This window comes from Heliangelus exortis, chromosome 14, assembly GCF_036169615.1.
Source record: "Heliangelus exortis chromosome 14, bHelExo1.hap1, whole genome shotgun sequence".
NCBI lineage: Eukaryota > Metazoa > Chordata > Aves > Apodiformes > Trochilidae > Heliangelus > Heliangelus exortis.
In genome coordinates, this window is record NC_092435.1 from 17,353,220 (window position 1) to 17,370,361 (window position 17,142).

Genomic DNA, 17,142 nt, shown 5'->3' on the forward strand with positions numbered 1-17,142 from the left:
AAAGTTGTCACAGATGAAATATCATTGTCTATTATCTGTTGGCAAATTCAGGAGGTAATGGCAGCCACTCCACTTAATGGCTCACATTCCAGCTCCTTCAAACGAGCCCATCACCGCTGTATGTAATCACACTATGGATTTAAAAGTATAATTTCCATCCAGAAAGACCATAGCTAGAGCAATATGACTCATTCAGTTCCCTGTGCATCAGAAAGCATGTCATGAAGCTTGGGAATTTGTGAGCCAGTCACCATCTGTGTACAAATGAGGCCGTGGTCATGATTCTTCAAGCTGGTCGGTGGCAAACTCCCTCTGACAGAAATGGCAGCTTGGAGACCCCAGAGCCAGGCCCTTTGCCTCAGCCCCCAAGAGAGCTGAAATGTTCTCTGAAGCTGTATGGGAAGTAAAGGGATACAAATATCAAAGAGAAATGCACTGGAATGAAAAGGCATCTCTCCCCATATACCTATTCTGGCACTTCAAAGCTGAACAGTTATAGCTGCAAAGTCGCTTTCATTCCTGCCATAACAAAATCATCTCCACAGCTTAATTAGTGTGCTCGTGTTAAAATGGGTCCAAATGCATGGAAAGAGGCATCCAAATATGATTTGTTTTTCAAGACAACATGATGTTTTCCCTGGCTAATAGATTCAATTCATTAAGGAACAACAAGAGCCAAGCTAACTATTTGCAGCAAACATTTGCTGATTTTAGCAGCCTTTCCTCCTTGGTGAATTATCCATAAACAGATTATTTTTCACATTATTATTTTTTACCTGCTCTGGTCTGACAACTTGTTTTTAGTGTAACTTGACTCTGCATTGCTTACAAACTCTCTGTTCTGTAACCACTGCTTAAAAAAATGATTATTCCAAATTTTCTGAGTGGATCAATTAAGTGACCTGGTGCTGTTCTGCTCCTGGACTGGATGACTATCACATTCACACCCAATTTCCCAGCTAGCTGGATTGAACATTCATGTGAGCAGATATTTGCACTAGGATTTGCAACACTATCTTAAAGCAAACATTTGAGTTGTCTGAAGGGGTTTTGAATGAATAATTTTCTGCATTATTCACCTACCTCTAGAAATAACACTCCATCTGTTCACGGAACAGTCCCTTTTTCTTACTTAGGTAAAATGAAGGTCAGGCAAGCAAAAGCAAAATCTGCACATCCCCAGTGTCCTACAACCCTCCCCATCATCACAAACCAGTACCTGGTCAAGGTCATTAACCAGTGAGGGAAGGAACCCAGCTGTCAGGTTAAGGGCAGTGAGTAATCACCTAGTGCATCATTGCTGCGACAAGCACCCCGGGACACAGGCAGGAGTCAGAACATGTCCTTTGCAATTAATCATTAATCAGGACCTGCTGCAACAAAGAAGTAGTCAAGTGGCAACTCTAAAGGTGAATTAAAATGTTAATTTTAAAACACCTACACTCAAAAAAAAAAAAAAAAAAAAAAGGAAAAAAAGAAAAAAACCCAAAACACAGCAGAAGTCAACTCTCAAATTGGAAGGGAAAGGCAAATGGAGTGTATATAAAACCTGTACCAGCCTCTGGGTGAAAAGCACCCAACTCATGCTGGGACATGATGGACCCCAGAAGAACTGGCAGCAGAACAGCTCATGTGGAGCTAATCCCTGGCTGGGTGAGCTTTGCTGCTGGGGAAAATCCTTCCTTTCCCTTGCCTGTCCCATTTCATTGACCAGCGGAGGCCTGGAGTGAGCCCTGGTTGCTTTGGATGAAAAGAAGAGGGCACAGCTGGGGCAGAGCCTCCCTGGTTCCCTGCACTGAGCTCCTGGCTGGGATGGACTCCTTGTCCCCTCTGGGCTTGGGAGAACCATCAGGAATAAAGTCACGGGTGGGAGGCAGCCAAGCACCAACCCAAGGAGCATTTATATGGTTAGGGTCTTGAAGGAGCATTTGAGATGGGGAGTGCCACAAACTAGAAATGGGACCCAATATTTGGAGCAGTCTTTGACACCTTTACATCTTCACTGCGATGTGGAAGAGGTGAGATTGGTCACTAACATTCCCTGATGAGGCTGAACAGGAAATCCTCAGAAATGCCTCTGAGAACTGAGAAATGCAGCCAACAAATGGGAGGCAAACTCATTTTAAACCCATATTCAATGGGAGAGATGCTCACAGGGCAAGGGATCACAGAAGAAACAGTTGCAGGAAATCAAAGGGGAGTTTGAAATGCACAGAAATGGGAGCAAGATCTGTAAGAAGCTGGAACAGTCCCTCCTCCCATGGTTTGTTCTGCACGAAGCAACTCATTTCAGACAGATATTGACAGCGTGGGAGGGACTCAGAGAAAAGCAACAAATTTTATCAGAGGTTCTGGAAGGATTAATACCCAGAAAGAGATTAAACCTGTTAAAAGCTCAGCTAAACTACCATTCCAGAGCCTGCTAACACGGTTTAAATAGTTCCAGGAGAGGTATTATTTCTGTATCATGGGGAGTTAGGAGTCTGAAATGGAGAAAAGCTCCATTTTAACTATCTAAAATTAAAACACTAACAAAGGATTTAAAACAAAGGATAAGAGGTGAAGAAGCATTTGGAAAAAAAAAAAAAAAAAAAAAAAAAAAAAAAAAAAAAAAAAAAAAGAAGGAAGAAGCAGCACAAGAGCTGTAGCAGGACAGGGAGAGCAGGAGGGCAGTACAGAGCCTGGTAGGATGGAAGGAGAGAAGGAGACCTCTCTGCTGCAGGTTGGAGAGCTGAACCTCACCAAACCCTGAAGAATGGTGGGTGCAGATGTGTAACTGTGTAACTATCCAAATGCAAGAAGTTCCCCAAACGCCAGATTCACAGAAGGAGACTGTGGGTGTATGCACCATGGCAGCCAAAGCCACAATTTCCCCCACGACTGCACCCACTGATAACCCCTCCCCAGCACCCACTGCACAACTGCTCTGCCCTGGAGCCCTCCCTGCTGCACATGGTTTGAAACCTCAAACAGCAGCAGCAGAGCCCCGGGAGCTCTGGGGGTGAAGGCAGCAGAGCATTAGGCTGGGGCTGGGCAGAGGACAAGCTCAGCAGATGAATCCTCCAGACCTCCATCCCAGGGCTGCTCCTGAGTGGCCACGGGGACCACGGGGAGCTGTGCAACCTCCCACCTCCCACCTCCCCTCTCCCTTCTCCACCAACACAGCCACTGCAGCACCTTGTCCCCACAGGAGCTGCCATCCAGTGTGCAGGCTCTGGCTGGGGGTACAGGATTCACAGGGTGCTTGCTGGAGGTTTTGCAGAGCAGCTGGTTAGCAGCCTGGTGCTGCAAACATGAAATCTCATTAAACAGCAGCTAAGCTACACCTACTCTTCCCCTAACGCCACCTTTCCCTGTCAGTAATTGCTGCAGTCACAACAGGACAGGAGGCAGGCACCAGAGCCCCAGCAGGATGATGAGTCCCCACCAAATTCCCTCTTTAGGTTGTGGTCCATGCAACGCAGGATTTTGTGAGCCACAGCTCTGCCTCATTAAACCTGCAGGAGGGGAGGATTCGGGAAGGCTGAGTACAATTATCCAAGTAAAATCTTAGCCAGGATGCTGTGACTTAACCCATTGCCTTGTGCACCAAGTGTTACAGGAGCTTAATTGCTGCCACTGCTGGGAACCCACAGTCCTGACCCATCCCACACACATCAGAAACTTGCTGCTTTTCTCACTCCTGATTGACTTTTGCTAATGTGCTGCCAAGGCCAGGGCTTGGGTGCTCAGGAGCTGCTCTGGAGCCCCTTTCAGATGTCAAAACACCAAACTGCATCTGGGGTTTCACGGGGGTCAGTTCTGGAGCAGCTCCCTGCCCATTCCCACATGAGCTGCTGGGGGAGCTGAAACTGGGCTGAAACTGGGGAGGAGTCAAGAGGAACTGGGTATTTTTTCCTGACATAAAACGATGCCATTTTTAAATGTGAATTTTCTAATTCTTTCATGCATTTAATGGCTTTTGTTTAATCTCTCAAATGCTGAAAAAAAAGATGTCTCACCAAGAAAAAAAAAAAAAAAAAGGAAAAAAGCATAACTATTGGAGTGATGCTCTTAGACAGTTTTAAGGATAAATTTTTTTTCATCTGAAATGCAGACCCTCTCCAAACTGTGAGAAAGATTTCAGTTTGAATGCTGCAAGGTCAGAATAACACAGACATATTTTCCTTTTTCCCAGTTATTCTCCTTATAACAACGAGTGTGCTCACATTCCCACTATACACCTTCAGAGTGTCTCTTCAGAACTCTTCTTACCATAGCAATCTTGTCAAATTAATTCATCATTAAGGACAGATTTCTTTTTTTCCCCTTCACTACCGTGTGTTAATTAGCAAGAGGGTTGCCATGGAAACTCAGCAACACGAGTTAACACCACAGGATTTACCATGTTGGCAGGACATGGACCAGAGCCCTGCAACAGGTGCAGAGCCAGAACTTGGGGAAGCCACATTTGCTCCTTCGATGGAGGCTTCGATGTCTCTACTGGATAAAAGCTGGAAAACCTTCTAAAGACCTGGACATTTGGACTAATTATTCTGTGTATGAGTCTGAGGGCAGGTTCCCATTTCCCTGAGGTTTTAGCAAAGACAATTTTAGGACACTGGGAGGAACCAAAGTGAAGGAAAAGAGGTTGGGTGGAAAAAAGTCAAGGCGTGTGATCAGCCCCAGGCACTGATTTGGGGCCACTAAGTGTTCACACAAGATGGGTGTGAGCTGTGTCCCCAACACACCCTCCTGCTGCCATGACTCCACCTGGAGAGATCTCTGCTCTCCAGCCTCCATCCTGCTGTTTTTTACCCCTGCTCCACCACCATGCTCCTGCCTGATGATCAGAAACCACCCCCTAATGAAAAGCCTGGGTGTTGCACCCAATACCTCCTCATCCTCCCATCCTTCATCTTAAGCAGTTGTTCTGCCCAACAAGTCTTTGGCCTCAGAGTGTTTGTGGAGCCCATCTCTGCTCCTGCTCAGTCACTGCTGGACATGGCACTCTGCAGCTTCCTCTTCACAGACTGATCCTCCATTCCCCCAACTGGCCTTGTCTCTGTTCCAGTTCAAATTCATTTTTGTTGGAATTTTGGCAACCAAACAGTCAACCCTAGTCCAAGTGAGGCTGCACCACTGTCTGGTACAGCAGCATAAATCTCTACTGGAAATTCATCTTCTAATACATCCTTGGATCATACCTTGCTTTTTTCTGGCCATACCCCACTGTCAGCTCATCCTCAGGCTTTGATCACCCTCTTACAGCTCAGTCCCCCTCCAGCCTGCACCACAGAAGGCTGCAGCAGGCACTGCCCTCCCTGGGAGCCACACACTGCTCCCTGCTGTCCCGTGCTGTTAGTTCCCTCAAATCTGCTGCCTGGTTATTTGGTTACCCTGGTAATATTCCATGTTCCTCCCTGCTAATATAAGAAGCAGAAAAATCAAGGCTTGAACCACCTCTTTAAATAGGCAGTTTTCACTATCTGGTAAAATTAGACCCAACGTCTCAGCCCCAGAGTAATGAAGGTTTTTCAGCAGCAGAACAAAATCACAGCTTCCCCCAGCAAACAAAACCTGAAATAAAAGCAGGGATTTGTCACACCTTGCTGAGCCAGCTCCTGAGGAATGCAAGAGCAGGCACTTACCAGCAGATCTCCTCAGCCTGTCAAACCCAGGCAGACTCCCCCCACCTCCCACACTTACTGGAAGAAGCCCAAACGTGGCTATTCCAGCCTCTAAAATAGCAGAGCCCAGGCAGAGCCTGACCTCAGAGCCACCTCCTCACTGCCCCCACAAGTGCTGCACTAGGAAGGAAGCAGCCAGACCTGGCTTTTTTTTAACCTTTTTCACCTTATTTTGCTCCAGAGGGATGCACAGGGCTCAGATCAAAGCTGCCTGGACAGGGAATCAGCCCAGATCCCATTTCTACAGAAAATCCTCTTGCTTCTCCCAGAAGCAGCCAGAGGTGCTCTGGAGCAGTGGTTTCCCCCCCAGCCATGCCCAACAATCCCACCTCAAAGCACCTCCTCCTACTCCAGGACAGGATTTGTTCCCACACCAGCAGACCCTCCAGTTCACACCAGCATCACACCTTGGCTTCAGCAGTTGTTACAGCTCAGCACATCTGGACGACAAGTACTAACCTGCTCTGTATTTTAAAACAAGAAAGGGATGCTCAGGCTCACAGGAGCAGGATGTGTGAGGGGGTTCAGCTTCTCCAGGGGTATCCATATTAAGTAAACTGAGCTCAACAAAAATCACTGAAGAAATCAAGCTGAAAAAGATACCCACTGCCAAGTTCCTCCATCCTTCCCCTTCCTGTTAGCAACCCACCCGCAGAATTCTCTTCTCCTTTTGAATAAATCCTTACTTTTGCACTTAAGAAAGATGGAAACATTTTCCATACTTTCAAACTTTCTCTTGCATCCCCATCAAGCTTAAATCTCTCCTCAAAATACCCTGAAGGAGGAAAAACATTTGTGGCTTGTGCTAAAAGCTCCAGAAACTTTCTTGCACAGAGTGCTGTTTCTTCAGCAACTCATTTTCCTGTTAAGTAACTCCAGGGCACTGTGAAGGCACAAACCTAGCAAGGAACAAAATGCTCAACCAAGGCTGGTTTCTAAAACTCAGGTAAATGGGCAACCTGAAACAAGAGGGACTCAGCTTCCAGGCAGACAATTTGTGTCAGAAGCAGCAGCCCAAGGGGAGCTCACTGGCTTTCCTCCAGCTGAGGGCACTGAGCTGATCTTCTCATCAAGGAAGGCTGAAGGTCAGATCATCCCCATCAAGCTCCAATTGCTGTTTCCTGAATTAACAGCTCTCAGTCCAGTTTCAAGCAGCCAGGAATGCAGGAACCACCAGCAGAGTTGGGAAATCAGTGTCAATATGCTTGATTTCCCAGTTTCAAATAGATGTTGGTTTTGGTTTATGGGAGTGTGAACGAGATCAGGATTGGGTCTTCTCAGCCCAGGCAAGGATTGGGTTACCTACTCCAGCAAGATTTCTGAGAGAGGGAAGAACATCAGGGAGAGACCAAGAATCAAAAGAAACAAGGAAGAGAGGTCATCCAAATTTTAGGAAAGATATGATTACACTTGGATGATTCCCAGTCATTTCTATGAGTATCCAAGCCAAACTTGATTCTCCTCTTACTAGTCATAAAAGAATAAAGCCATGTGCAGTATTCCACACTGACAAAAGGAACAATTTATAACAGACATGCAGACACACAGAGGTCCACAGACATGCACTACAAATCCTCTGCACTCCCATGCAAACACAGAGGTACAGACCCACAGAGACACTCATGCAACCAGCTGTGTCCCCATGTTTCAGACTGTATCATTCCCTATTAAACAAGGCAGGAGTTATGGACTTTATCAGATGCCTTTTGTATGGAAAGCACCAGCAAACAGTTATAAAAATCTGTAAGCTTGCTCAGTGGTTTGTGCAGGTGTGTGCTTCTGCCTCTCAAATCCAACACTGAATTCATGAACCCAGGGGCCAAGTGTATCCACCACAAAGCTTTGCTCTAGACATACTCCACAGTCATCTTTGGAGCCAGTTTTGTGTCCCACCCACAGAGCAGCTACCCCAGATCTAACTCTGTGATTGAGGCCAGGACCTGGCCCAAAGGAAGGGCCAGGGCAAGCTGAGCAAAGTTTAAAACAGAAACAAAATGTTTAAAACAGAAGAGGAAAGCAGAAGCTAGAGGGGCCTTCAACTGCAATTCAGCAGTCCTTCAGCTCAAGTGACCTGACACAACGCAGCTGTCTTGGTTTCTCAGAAGGGATTTGAGGATATGCATCCAAGGAGAAATCCTCTTCCCATGGGTCACCATTGCAAAGCTGGCTAGTTGAGGAGTGCTTCTGTTTGTTTGGGCTATTGCAAAGTGGACCTCAGTGAACTGGGGAAAGACCTACAGCCTGTCCTTCTCTTCTAGAAGAGTGATTTTTGCTCAGGTACCTAACCTGAAAATGTTAAACACCACCAAAACCAGCCCCAGGGGCAAAGAACACGCCTGGTGAAAGAGCAGCAAAACACAGATAAAGGCAACACAGAACAGCAAAACCAGCCACGTGCCCCAAAGAACCCCCCTGCCAGCCCTCCTCAGCACTGTCTTCACCACCACTTCTGCATCTTTTAGATTCCCTGAGCGTCTCCATCAACCTCCGGGGTGCCTGCGCTGCAAACCTCCTGGATAGAAGAGATGAAAAAACCCTCCTGATCCTTCTTTCACTACTTAATCCCTCCTTATTTTCACCAGATTGGATGCTCTGCTGGTTCCTTCTCCCCCCTAAGCCCCCAGTCTCAGGCAGGCAGAGAGCAGACGTGATGCCACCCAGGCTGGAGCTGCAGCTCAGCTGCGTGCCGACAGCTCTGCGGCTCAGCGCTCTCCTTATCTCCCCTCTCTGCTTCCTGCTCTTCCTACCAGTCTCTTCTCCAGCAGCTTTAATTTAAGCACTGCCTTGCACCAGAAGATGTGGGGCTCTTATTGGCAGAGCTCTGTTGGGAAAGTCAGGTTTATACCCACGCATGCACACGAGGCAACTGCGCGGGAGCTCGCTTGGGACATACCCACTGTGCAATGTTACTCTCACCTTACAAACTCTGGCAAAACAGTAAAATCCATCCCAAAGGTCTTCCAGTCTCAAGGCAAGCACCCCAGCCCTGAGGTCCAGCAGCCCTGGGCAGCTCGGAGCTGCCAAGCATCACTTGGCACTGCCTGGCTATGGTTTCCTCCCAAAAAAACCCCTCAAGTTTCTCTGCGGTGCCTAAAAGATGATTCAGGGGTCTGTACACAGCTCACCAGGTCTCAGACACATGAACTCCTCCTGCCCTGCATTTCAAGCTTCCAAGTGCTTCAGGCTTCTCATGCTACAGCCTGTCATCCCACATTCCTTGCTTCAACCAGGACAGAAACTCCTTTTCTCTTTCCCGCACAGATTTTTAATAGGAATTATTAAATTCCTATTACACAACTATTCCTACTCCTCAACACAACATAACCTCCCCTCCACACCCCCTGACTTGCTCCACACCAAGCACAGCAGGGCTGAGGAGCACAGAACGATCCTAAGAATGCTAAAGAAAAATAAAGAAACTAACAAAAAACCCTAAAGAAACTCAAGACAATGAAAATGCGACCTGGATTCCCCCCGCTGGACAATAAGGAAAGCACCTGCTGTCCCTGGGGAAAACTGCTGTGCAAGTGCAACTCCTTCCACTGCAGTGCCCGAGGCAGCAACAAGAGTTTTTAAATTACTGTTATCTCAACCATCCTCTTTTTATTTGTGTCTTGTATAGGCAGATTCCTTTCTGTTATTTTTAAATGCTGCTGCTCGACACCTTAGGGGTTATGAGTTTGCAAAGGAGGTGGCAGCCCCATCCGCTCCCCCCAGCTGGGGGCTCTCTCTCTCTCCCCAGGAAGGCTGCAAGGCTCCTCCAAAAAATGGGGTTTGGTTTGCTGCATCTCCACTCCCCAACCTCAGTGCTGGAAATAACACCAGACTGAGAGGGACCCAAGGGATGTTTTGCAGAGAAAACCGTGGGCAGTTGATACATCAGAGTAATTCTTGAAGTGAAACCTGGAGGGAATTTCCTTTTTTGCGTTTTTTGCTTTTTTTTTTTTTTTTTTTTTTAATGTCCTGAGTTAAATTCTCTTTCTTTCAGCCATGTTTTGGGAAATTAGCAACAGAGCTTTGAAGCTTCTGTTGATTTCATTAATCTGCAGACACTGACACTAAGAATTCATGGGCAGAAGCATGTGTGCCTTGTTTTGGGAAAGCCAGCAAGCAGGGTGAAGGTCCCAGGACAGTCAGTACTCAGTCATCAACCATTCCTTGCTTAAGAGTTTTACCCGGAATATAACAAAGGCCCCCAAGACACAGTGCACACACTTCCAAAACCTCTCTGCCACCAAGATCCAACCCCTCAGTCTCTTTCATCCCTGTGTTAATGGCACAGAAATGCCATCACCATTTTTCTGCAGCAATTGCAGATATTTGCCACCAGCCTGGGCGAGCGGGACCAGCGCTGCCTGGCAGAGGATTTACATCTTCATGATCCCAGAGCAAACCAAGCTCCAGCCTGGCTGGAGGAGGAGGAAAGACAAGGAGACACTTGGGGTGGACAATCAGCTTGGTTGCCTGCCCAAGTATTAGTAGTGTGCAGGCTCTGGCAAGCAACATGCTCACACAAACTAGTCCCTTCTGGCCAGAGCACAACAACCTCTTTTTAAGCAACTAAATGGCTCAGTTAGACCATTAAGAACTTAACTGTAGCCAGAAGAGAAATGGGAAAGCTGGAGCACCAAGGCAGCAGCTACTCTTGTTAAATTGGTCTCCATTTTTCAAGTATCCTGTTGAACATTATAGAGGTCACTCCCCTGCCCTGCTATAGAGACATAAGAAGCCTCTGAAACCCAGGGAGTTTAATAAGGAACGCTGCATTCCCAAATTGCCTCAAAGGTTTACAGGGTATTATGACTTCCAGTTTTATAGGTTCGAAACAGGGAGCAAATAAAAAGTCTATTTCTTCCAGATTTTCCAGCTTCAGTTTTTAAAAGGCTCTAAGCCCAAACACAGCTCCTGTGATCCAGGGAAGCCTCAGCCACGAGCTTTTATCCCAGACACAGCTGCCTCTCCAGCTGTCGGGTTTTGTGCCTCCTATGTGTGAGAGTTCACTGTTTCCCATACTAACTCGGTGCCATCTACTTTTTTTTTTCTGCTTTCCTAATGTTCTGAGCTCTTTACATTCCTGAGAAGCTAAAATAACCCATCCTGGGACCCTGCTAGACTTCATGGCATCAGAAGACAAACCCTGGCATCACACATGACCCCTCTGCCCACCTTCCCTTGCCTTTTTCCATAAATCTGCGTGTGCGTAGGCTCATGTTCCCCATAAAGCTTGTTCTGAATGGATCCAAGTGGTTCACCCTTCCCTTTTTTCCCTCTCCCCACCCTTACAGAAATGCTGTTGTTTCCCTGACAGCCCCAAGCCCTGTTGTGATCCCCAACATCCTGAACGTGCAGCAGCCCAAGCCTGCGCTGCCCCAATTTACTGATGGATCCAAGAGGGAATGTCTTGGGCTCAAGGAAGTTCTGTCCTGGGCCTTGATAACTCTATTTTCAAACAGGGACAGGAATTATGGTGGGGGGGTGTGGGGATATCTGTCAGGTTGGACTGAACCTGCAACATTACTTGGGGTCAAACACTAAATGCTTTCCAGGCACGACCAGCTACAGCTGGATTTACACTTTTCATCTACTGTCTGTTAGGGCTGTAAAATTTCATCTTTCTTTCCATACCTTCCAGATGCATTTTATTAACAGCTTTTTTCTTTTTTTTTTTTTTTTTTACAGACACTATAAAACACTGTTCCACATTTGGGCCCCTTTTAAGAGGACAAATTTCTACAGAGATCTTCTGTTAGCTGAGGGCGACTCCTCCTTTCCTTTGTTTTTTCCTCACTGCAAGTGCCTCCCCTCTGTGTCCCCTTCAAAGGAGGTCAAACCAATGACACAACCAGTCAAGTACTGAAATATCACACCTGGTTGCTCTGAGGTGCATGAATTGCACATTAATAATCCCAAAATGCAAGCAGGGATGCTGAGGACCCGTGGTCTTCAGGTCCCTTGGGCTTGCTCAGACCAGCAGCTGGAAAACCTAAGCCAATGCTGCTTTTTTCCGATTTATATTTCATTTTCCCCACTCATGTTTCACAAATAAAAACCAATGTCTTATTTTCCCCTGCATGACAGCACTGCAGCTCAGCAAATTAATAAAATCACTCACCAGCTCTGTACCTTGATTACTCCCTCTCTTTTATTATGAAAGAAAATGTCAAATCCCCAGACCTTTAATTTGCCTCTTTCAGAAGCATTCGAGCAGTTTAGGAGCAGTTTCTGAAACACCCTGCTCACACGGGCTGCTCCACACACAACCCCAGATCTAATTTCTGATTTCCTCATAGCTGCAAACCCAGTCCTAGCAGGCTGATCCCAGCACAGCCCTCACAGCAGCGAGGCCAAATCTCTGCTGGAGAACCTGATGTCAGACACAGAGACTTTATGTTTGGTTTTCATTTTGGTGCTGAACAGCAGGCACCAGCCTGAGCACAGAGCCCTGTGAACACCCAAGGAAGGTTTCCAGGAGGTACCAACCACTGCAGTGTCTCGGGCTCACCTCCTGTGGTTAAAATTGACGTGTGGGTGCAGGTCAGCCCTGAGCCCACCCCACTCCCTGTGCTCTCCCTTGCAGCTTTCTCCAGTAAAGACATTAAACATTTTTTTGCTCTCTTTGATCTACTCTGGGCCATGCTGTTCCTCTCCCCAGTGTTTGCTCGCTGGCTGCATGCAGCCATGTGTCTCTAACTGAACAGATTAATGAACTTTTGATGGAGGGCTCGAACCCTGCCAAGTCCAAGGGGATGCTTTACAGAGCGCAAGCGAGACGGCGCTGGTGGCCAAGGGTTCTGTTCTCAGCCTCCCCGCCAAGAAAGCAGAGCCAGCAGCCCAGTCCTGACACCACTGCTGCCTCCCTCCTTCCCCCTGTGCCACAGCTCCCCCAGAGAAGCCCATTTCTGTAGGAATAACCACTTCTCTTCTTGCTCTGCTCCGCTCAGGCAGGGCACGTTAGCTCCGAAGCACACACACGCTGCAAAGCACTCAGCATCTCGCTCCCTCCTCCTCTCCCTCTGAATTTTTCCCACCTTATTTTAGCCAATCATACAGGGGAAAAACTCTTAACCTGAGCTTCATTAGGATATGATATAAAAATAGGAATACGTTAGCTTTTGTAGTTCTCACAGTCGATTCAGCAGCGGCACAAAGGTAAAATATTTAAATGTTTGTCTAGTGAACAAAAAAATAAATAATAACAGGACAGAGACTGGCTTTGTGCTTTTCTGGAACCTGAGGACGGAGACTCAGGGTCTGTTGTGACACAAAGACTTTGCCCTCCCCACTCTCCATAGTTATAAAAACACCTGATGATGCTCCCTCCCTCCTGCCCTCCTCCTCAATTCAAAAATAAACCCGAGGGAGACTCGGGTTCAGGAGAAGCTGGCACCACTTCTCTGCTGCAAAGCACAAACCTCCAGCAAAAAACTTTTCCCCGCATCTCTCCCAACCCTGCCTGGCAATTCTCTCAGCACCTCCAGAAGCTCTCCTGGAGTCAAGAGCCAGAGGAGCGGGCGGGCGTCTGCGTGGACCAAGGGCAAGACAGGGGATGTTTAAAAAACATGAGTGAGTTGACTTGATCCTTCATCAAAATCCTTTCTGCTTCTCCTCCCTAACACTTCACTGCCCACGACATGGCAGGCTAAGCCGATGTGACAAACTGTCGAAACACATTTTTTTTAACAGAAAAAAATTAAACCTCGACTTTAAAGGTAAAACTGGCCCCTTCGAGTCCCTCTACCAGATCTGAGGTTCCTGCTGGAAAAGACACAAAAGCTCTTGAGAGAGCAACCTGCTGTGAAAAAGCTCCAGATAACTGGTTAGAGCTCCAGCCTGCAGAGGACAGAGGACAAGCAGGAGTCATCTCCTGGGTTTCACCTTGGCTTTTGAGCTCACATTTGTTAATAAAAGTAACCACAGAGATGCATGGGAGCATCTGTCCCATGCCCAGACACAAAGCTAGGATAAGATGTTCATTCATCCCATACAGCAACAAGCAAATATTACCTGAATCATTCTTCTGGCATAGAAATGATACCTGCTGCCCGAGAGAAAGGACCTCAAGCAGCAGCATTTCTAACTCTAAATTCCCACACTGGGGTTTATTACTGCTATTGTATTAGTAACGACCTATTTACCACAGGACTATCAAGGGTGTCAAAGCCAAAATGCCCTTGTGTTCTCTGCTGGAGTCTGAGATTGCTATTGATGAGCTTCCTGGTTTGAAGTAAAGGAAATGAGTTGAGTTTAAGGCTACTGGCACTCTTTTTGAATAAACGCCAGGGAATTTTTAGACAGAGTCCTCAAAGCAGCAATAAAATACCCTGGATCTGAGTCAGAGTGGGCAGGCAGAGCTGTGAGCAGCAGAGGTCTGTCTGTCTCTGTCCATGCAGTAACTGGAGCAATAAGAAACTACCTAAGAATCCCACGTGCCCAAATTTGTATGCAGTCAGGTGCAGAGATTTGGCTCTGAAGCTGCACACCACTCCAGATTGCTGGTGTGCACACAGGGTCACCTTTCCATCACTCTGGAGGTGTGGGATTACACACCCACAGCAGCAGGGTGGGTGAGGGTCAGTTCTGCTGGGAACAACAGCAAATCAGTGTCTAGTTGCACAGTGCTATTATTCAAAAATTATTCTCCTGGAAGCAGAGTGGACTGGTTTAAATTACTGGCATCTTACCTCAACACATGATGAAAAGTTAAAATCTGATGGCTACAAGAATCTTGTGACTTCCTAACAGCTGAGGAAAGCTCAGCCAGCCATAGCTGACCTCAAGGTTTCAAAGGTCTTGGGCTCATTTCTAGGCTCCCAGAATCCTCCCCCCCTTAGGTCCAGCAGGATTAGCAAGAACTCTGGAATCCCAGCTCAGTTTTAAGATGGCTGGTGCTCCTGCAGGCAATGAAAATGGGGGGGGAAAAAAAGTCTGTTCTGTACTTATGCATCAGCATAAAGCAGGGAGAGTCTATGAATAAGTAGCACAGGATGGGACAGAATTATTTAAGAATTAAAGCTTTTTGTGTGTGTGTTAGAAGAAGCCAATGCTCTTGGTAATGCAGCCTTTTTAAAAGGAAGCTACTGAGGCTGCTGGACACAGATAAGACTCCATAGCCCTGACTCGAGCACCCTGGCTGACCATAGACTGCCTGTGCTTTCTAAGGTCACCATAAATCCAGGGGACTTCTGACTACACTTGAGAGATCAGGAAGGTCTGGAATATGCTACTGAACTGCCAAGATAAATCCTTTCCTTACAGCCAAATCCACCTATCAATCTTTCAAAAGCAGCAATCACAACACTGGTTCCAGAGCATGAACCATCTCACTTATTTGTTTCTCCTTCTCTAGGACAGATGCCAAAACCAAAACTTACTGGCAGCACAAGGCCCTTCCAGCCACAGGCTGCACCTGCATCACCACCAAACTTTGGCCTTTTCAGGTTCACAGAGCACTGGTGAACACAGGACCCCATAACCAGAGTGATGGATGGGACTGCCCAGCTTGCCAGTCTCCATCACCCAGCTTCCCAGCACAACCTGGCAAATCCTACCATCTGTTAAAGCTTGAATCCACTCCAGGTAATAATAATAATAAACACTCCTTTCCTTTCTGCTCCACTGTTACCAACAGCCCATTTCCAGAGCCTTTTTATTCGTGGATCCATCTGTCCTTGGGAGGTTTACTGCTCCTCTCTGAATTATCATTGGAATAAACTCTGTTTTGTGTGAATCTGGTGCAGCCCAGATCTGTGTGCACAGGAGGAAACAGTGCTCCTTGTAATGCAGGGGGCTCTCTGCTTGGAAAAAACATCTTTGAATTATCTGCTTTGCTCAAAGCCAAAGGATGACTGTCCCCTTGAGTACCTACTCCTGGTATTTTCTCCAGTCTCATGAGAACTGTCCCATGTCAAGTACTTGAGTGATTTTCCAGAAACACAAATCCATGGCCTAATGGATTTTCTGCACGTTCTAATTTGCCTTGATCTCCAGCCCTCGCTTTCCCTTTATAACACCACTCCTCTATACTTAGTTCTACCTCCTGAGTTGTATCCTTGTCCTTCTTTCATCTGCACTCTCCCAGTTTGGAAAAGCCAGCACCACCCCTTGCCTCCTTCTCAGGCTGCAGACAGCTTCTCTGCAATACAAACTTTTCAGATTTATCCCAAGTTGGTAAACCTAGCAAACCCTCTGCTATTTCTCTCTGTTGCTCCGAGTCAGTAATTCAAAATGAATACATTTAATATCCTGCCTGCACCAACGAGCAGGGAGGTCAGGGGAGATGCTGCCTGTCTGGAGTCAACTGCTTCTGTTTCAGGCCATTCTGCTGAGAAACCTTTCTAAGAGTCTGCCTGTCAGGTTAGTCTCCTGTTTCCCTGGATTTCTGTCCCAAACCCCGACCTGTCTGTATCCCTGATTTCCAAACAGATGCCTGATCTCTGAGGAACCCAGTTTGCCTCCTGGGTGCTTGCTTCTTGCTCCACCACTTGAGTCCAGCTCCCAAGACTGCAGCCCAGGCAGCAGAAGAGGCAGGAGGAGACCAAGCCTAAAGGGACATCCTGGCAGCAGCTCCTCAACACCTGAAGCAGAGGCACTCAGTCAGCAACCTGCACAACCTGGGGAAGCAGCTGTGCACAAAGGCCCATGGCAGGCAGAGTGAAGCAGAGCCTGCATCCCAGGAGGAGGGGGACACTTGTCCTGTGTGACAGGGGGGTGGCAGCAGAGCTGGGGCTGCCTGGACACATCGCTGCTTCCGTCCCCGCACGGCGCTGGCCAAGAATTGGATCCGATGCAAATCAGCAGCCCTGCAGGCTCAGGATGGATCAGGAAGATGATAAAATCTCTTTCACAAATGCCACCAAATACAAGAGAAATGTCAGGTGCCCCACGTTGGCCTTTCAGGAGCCTGCTGGGAATGGCACTGACGACATCTGTTAGATTCAGGACTTAATCCTGCCGAGACAAACGTCCAGGTACCAGAAACCTTCAGCACTGGCAGAGCTCAACCAGGCTCTTCAGCAGGCTGGGACAGTCTGTGGTGACAGATAAAGACCAGGGGACTGGGCACCTGTGTGGCATCACCTGATCTAATGCATTTAAAAGAGGTGATCAGAGTAAACAGGACAGCAGGGCCCCAGCTCTAGCACTCACACAGAAGCACAGTGGATGGGAGCTGCCTGCACGGGTGCCAACATCCACCCCGAGCACTCCAGTCTAGCCTGGAAGATGCAGCATGGTCCTCTCCAAGTCCTGCAGAAACCTGGGGCTTCACCTCTACAAACACCTCACAGTGCTCCTCGAGAGACAAGAGGAGGGGACATTCAGAGCAGAAAGCCCCAGGACACTCCACTGACTGTCTCCAGGGGGAAAGGTTTTCTACAGCCACTGTAAGGGAGAAGGGATTCAAATAAACTGTGGAAGGAAGCTGAAAATAACGATCCAGACAGCTGCAAACATCTGGAAAACCAATGCTTTGCTC

At 47.4% G+C, this 17,142-nt stretch overlaps 1 protein-coding gene and 1 long non-coding RNA gene across 18 annotated transcripts in view; one reads left to right on the forward strand and one right to left on the reverse strand.

Moving 5' to 3' along the window:
* LOC139802512 (uncharacterized) overlaps nucleotides 1-11,791 on the forward strand; it is a 61,623-nt gene extending 49,832 nt beyond the window's left edge. For both annotated transcript variants that reach the window (XR_011728676.1, XR_011728677.1), the window contains exon 7: nucleotides 11,349-11,791. This is a non-coding gene — a long non-coding RNA (uncharacterized lncRNA). The remainder of the gene's footprint in view (nucleotides 1-11,348) is intronic.
* The window catches only part of ARHGEF9 (Cdc42 guanine nucleotide exchange factor 9), a 174,187-nt gene that overhangs the window by 61,991 nt on the left and 95,054 nt on the right, over nucleotides 1-17,142 (reverse strand). The window lies entirely within an intron of this gene.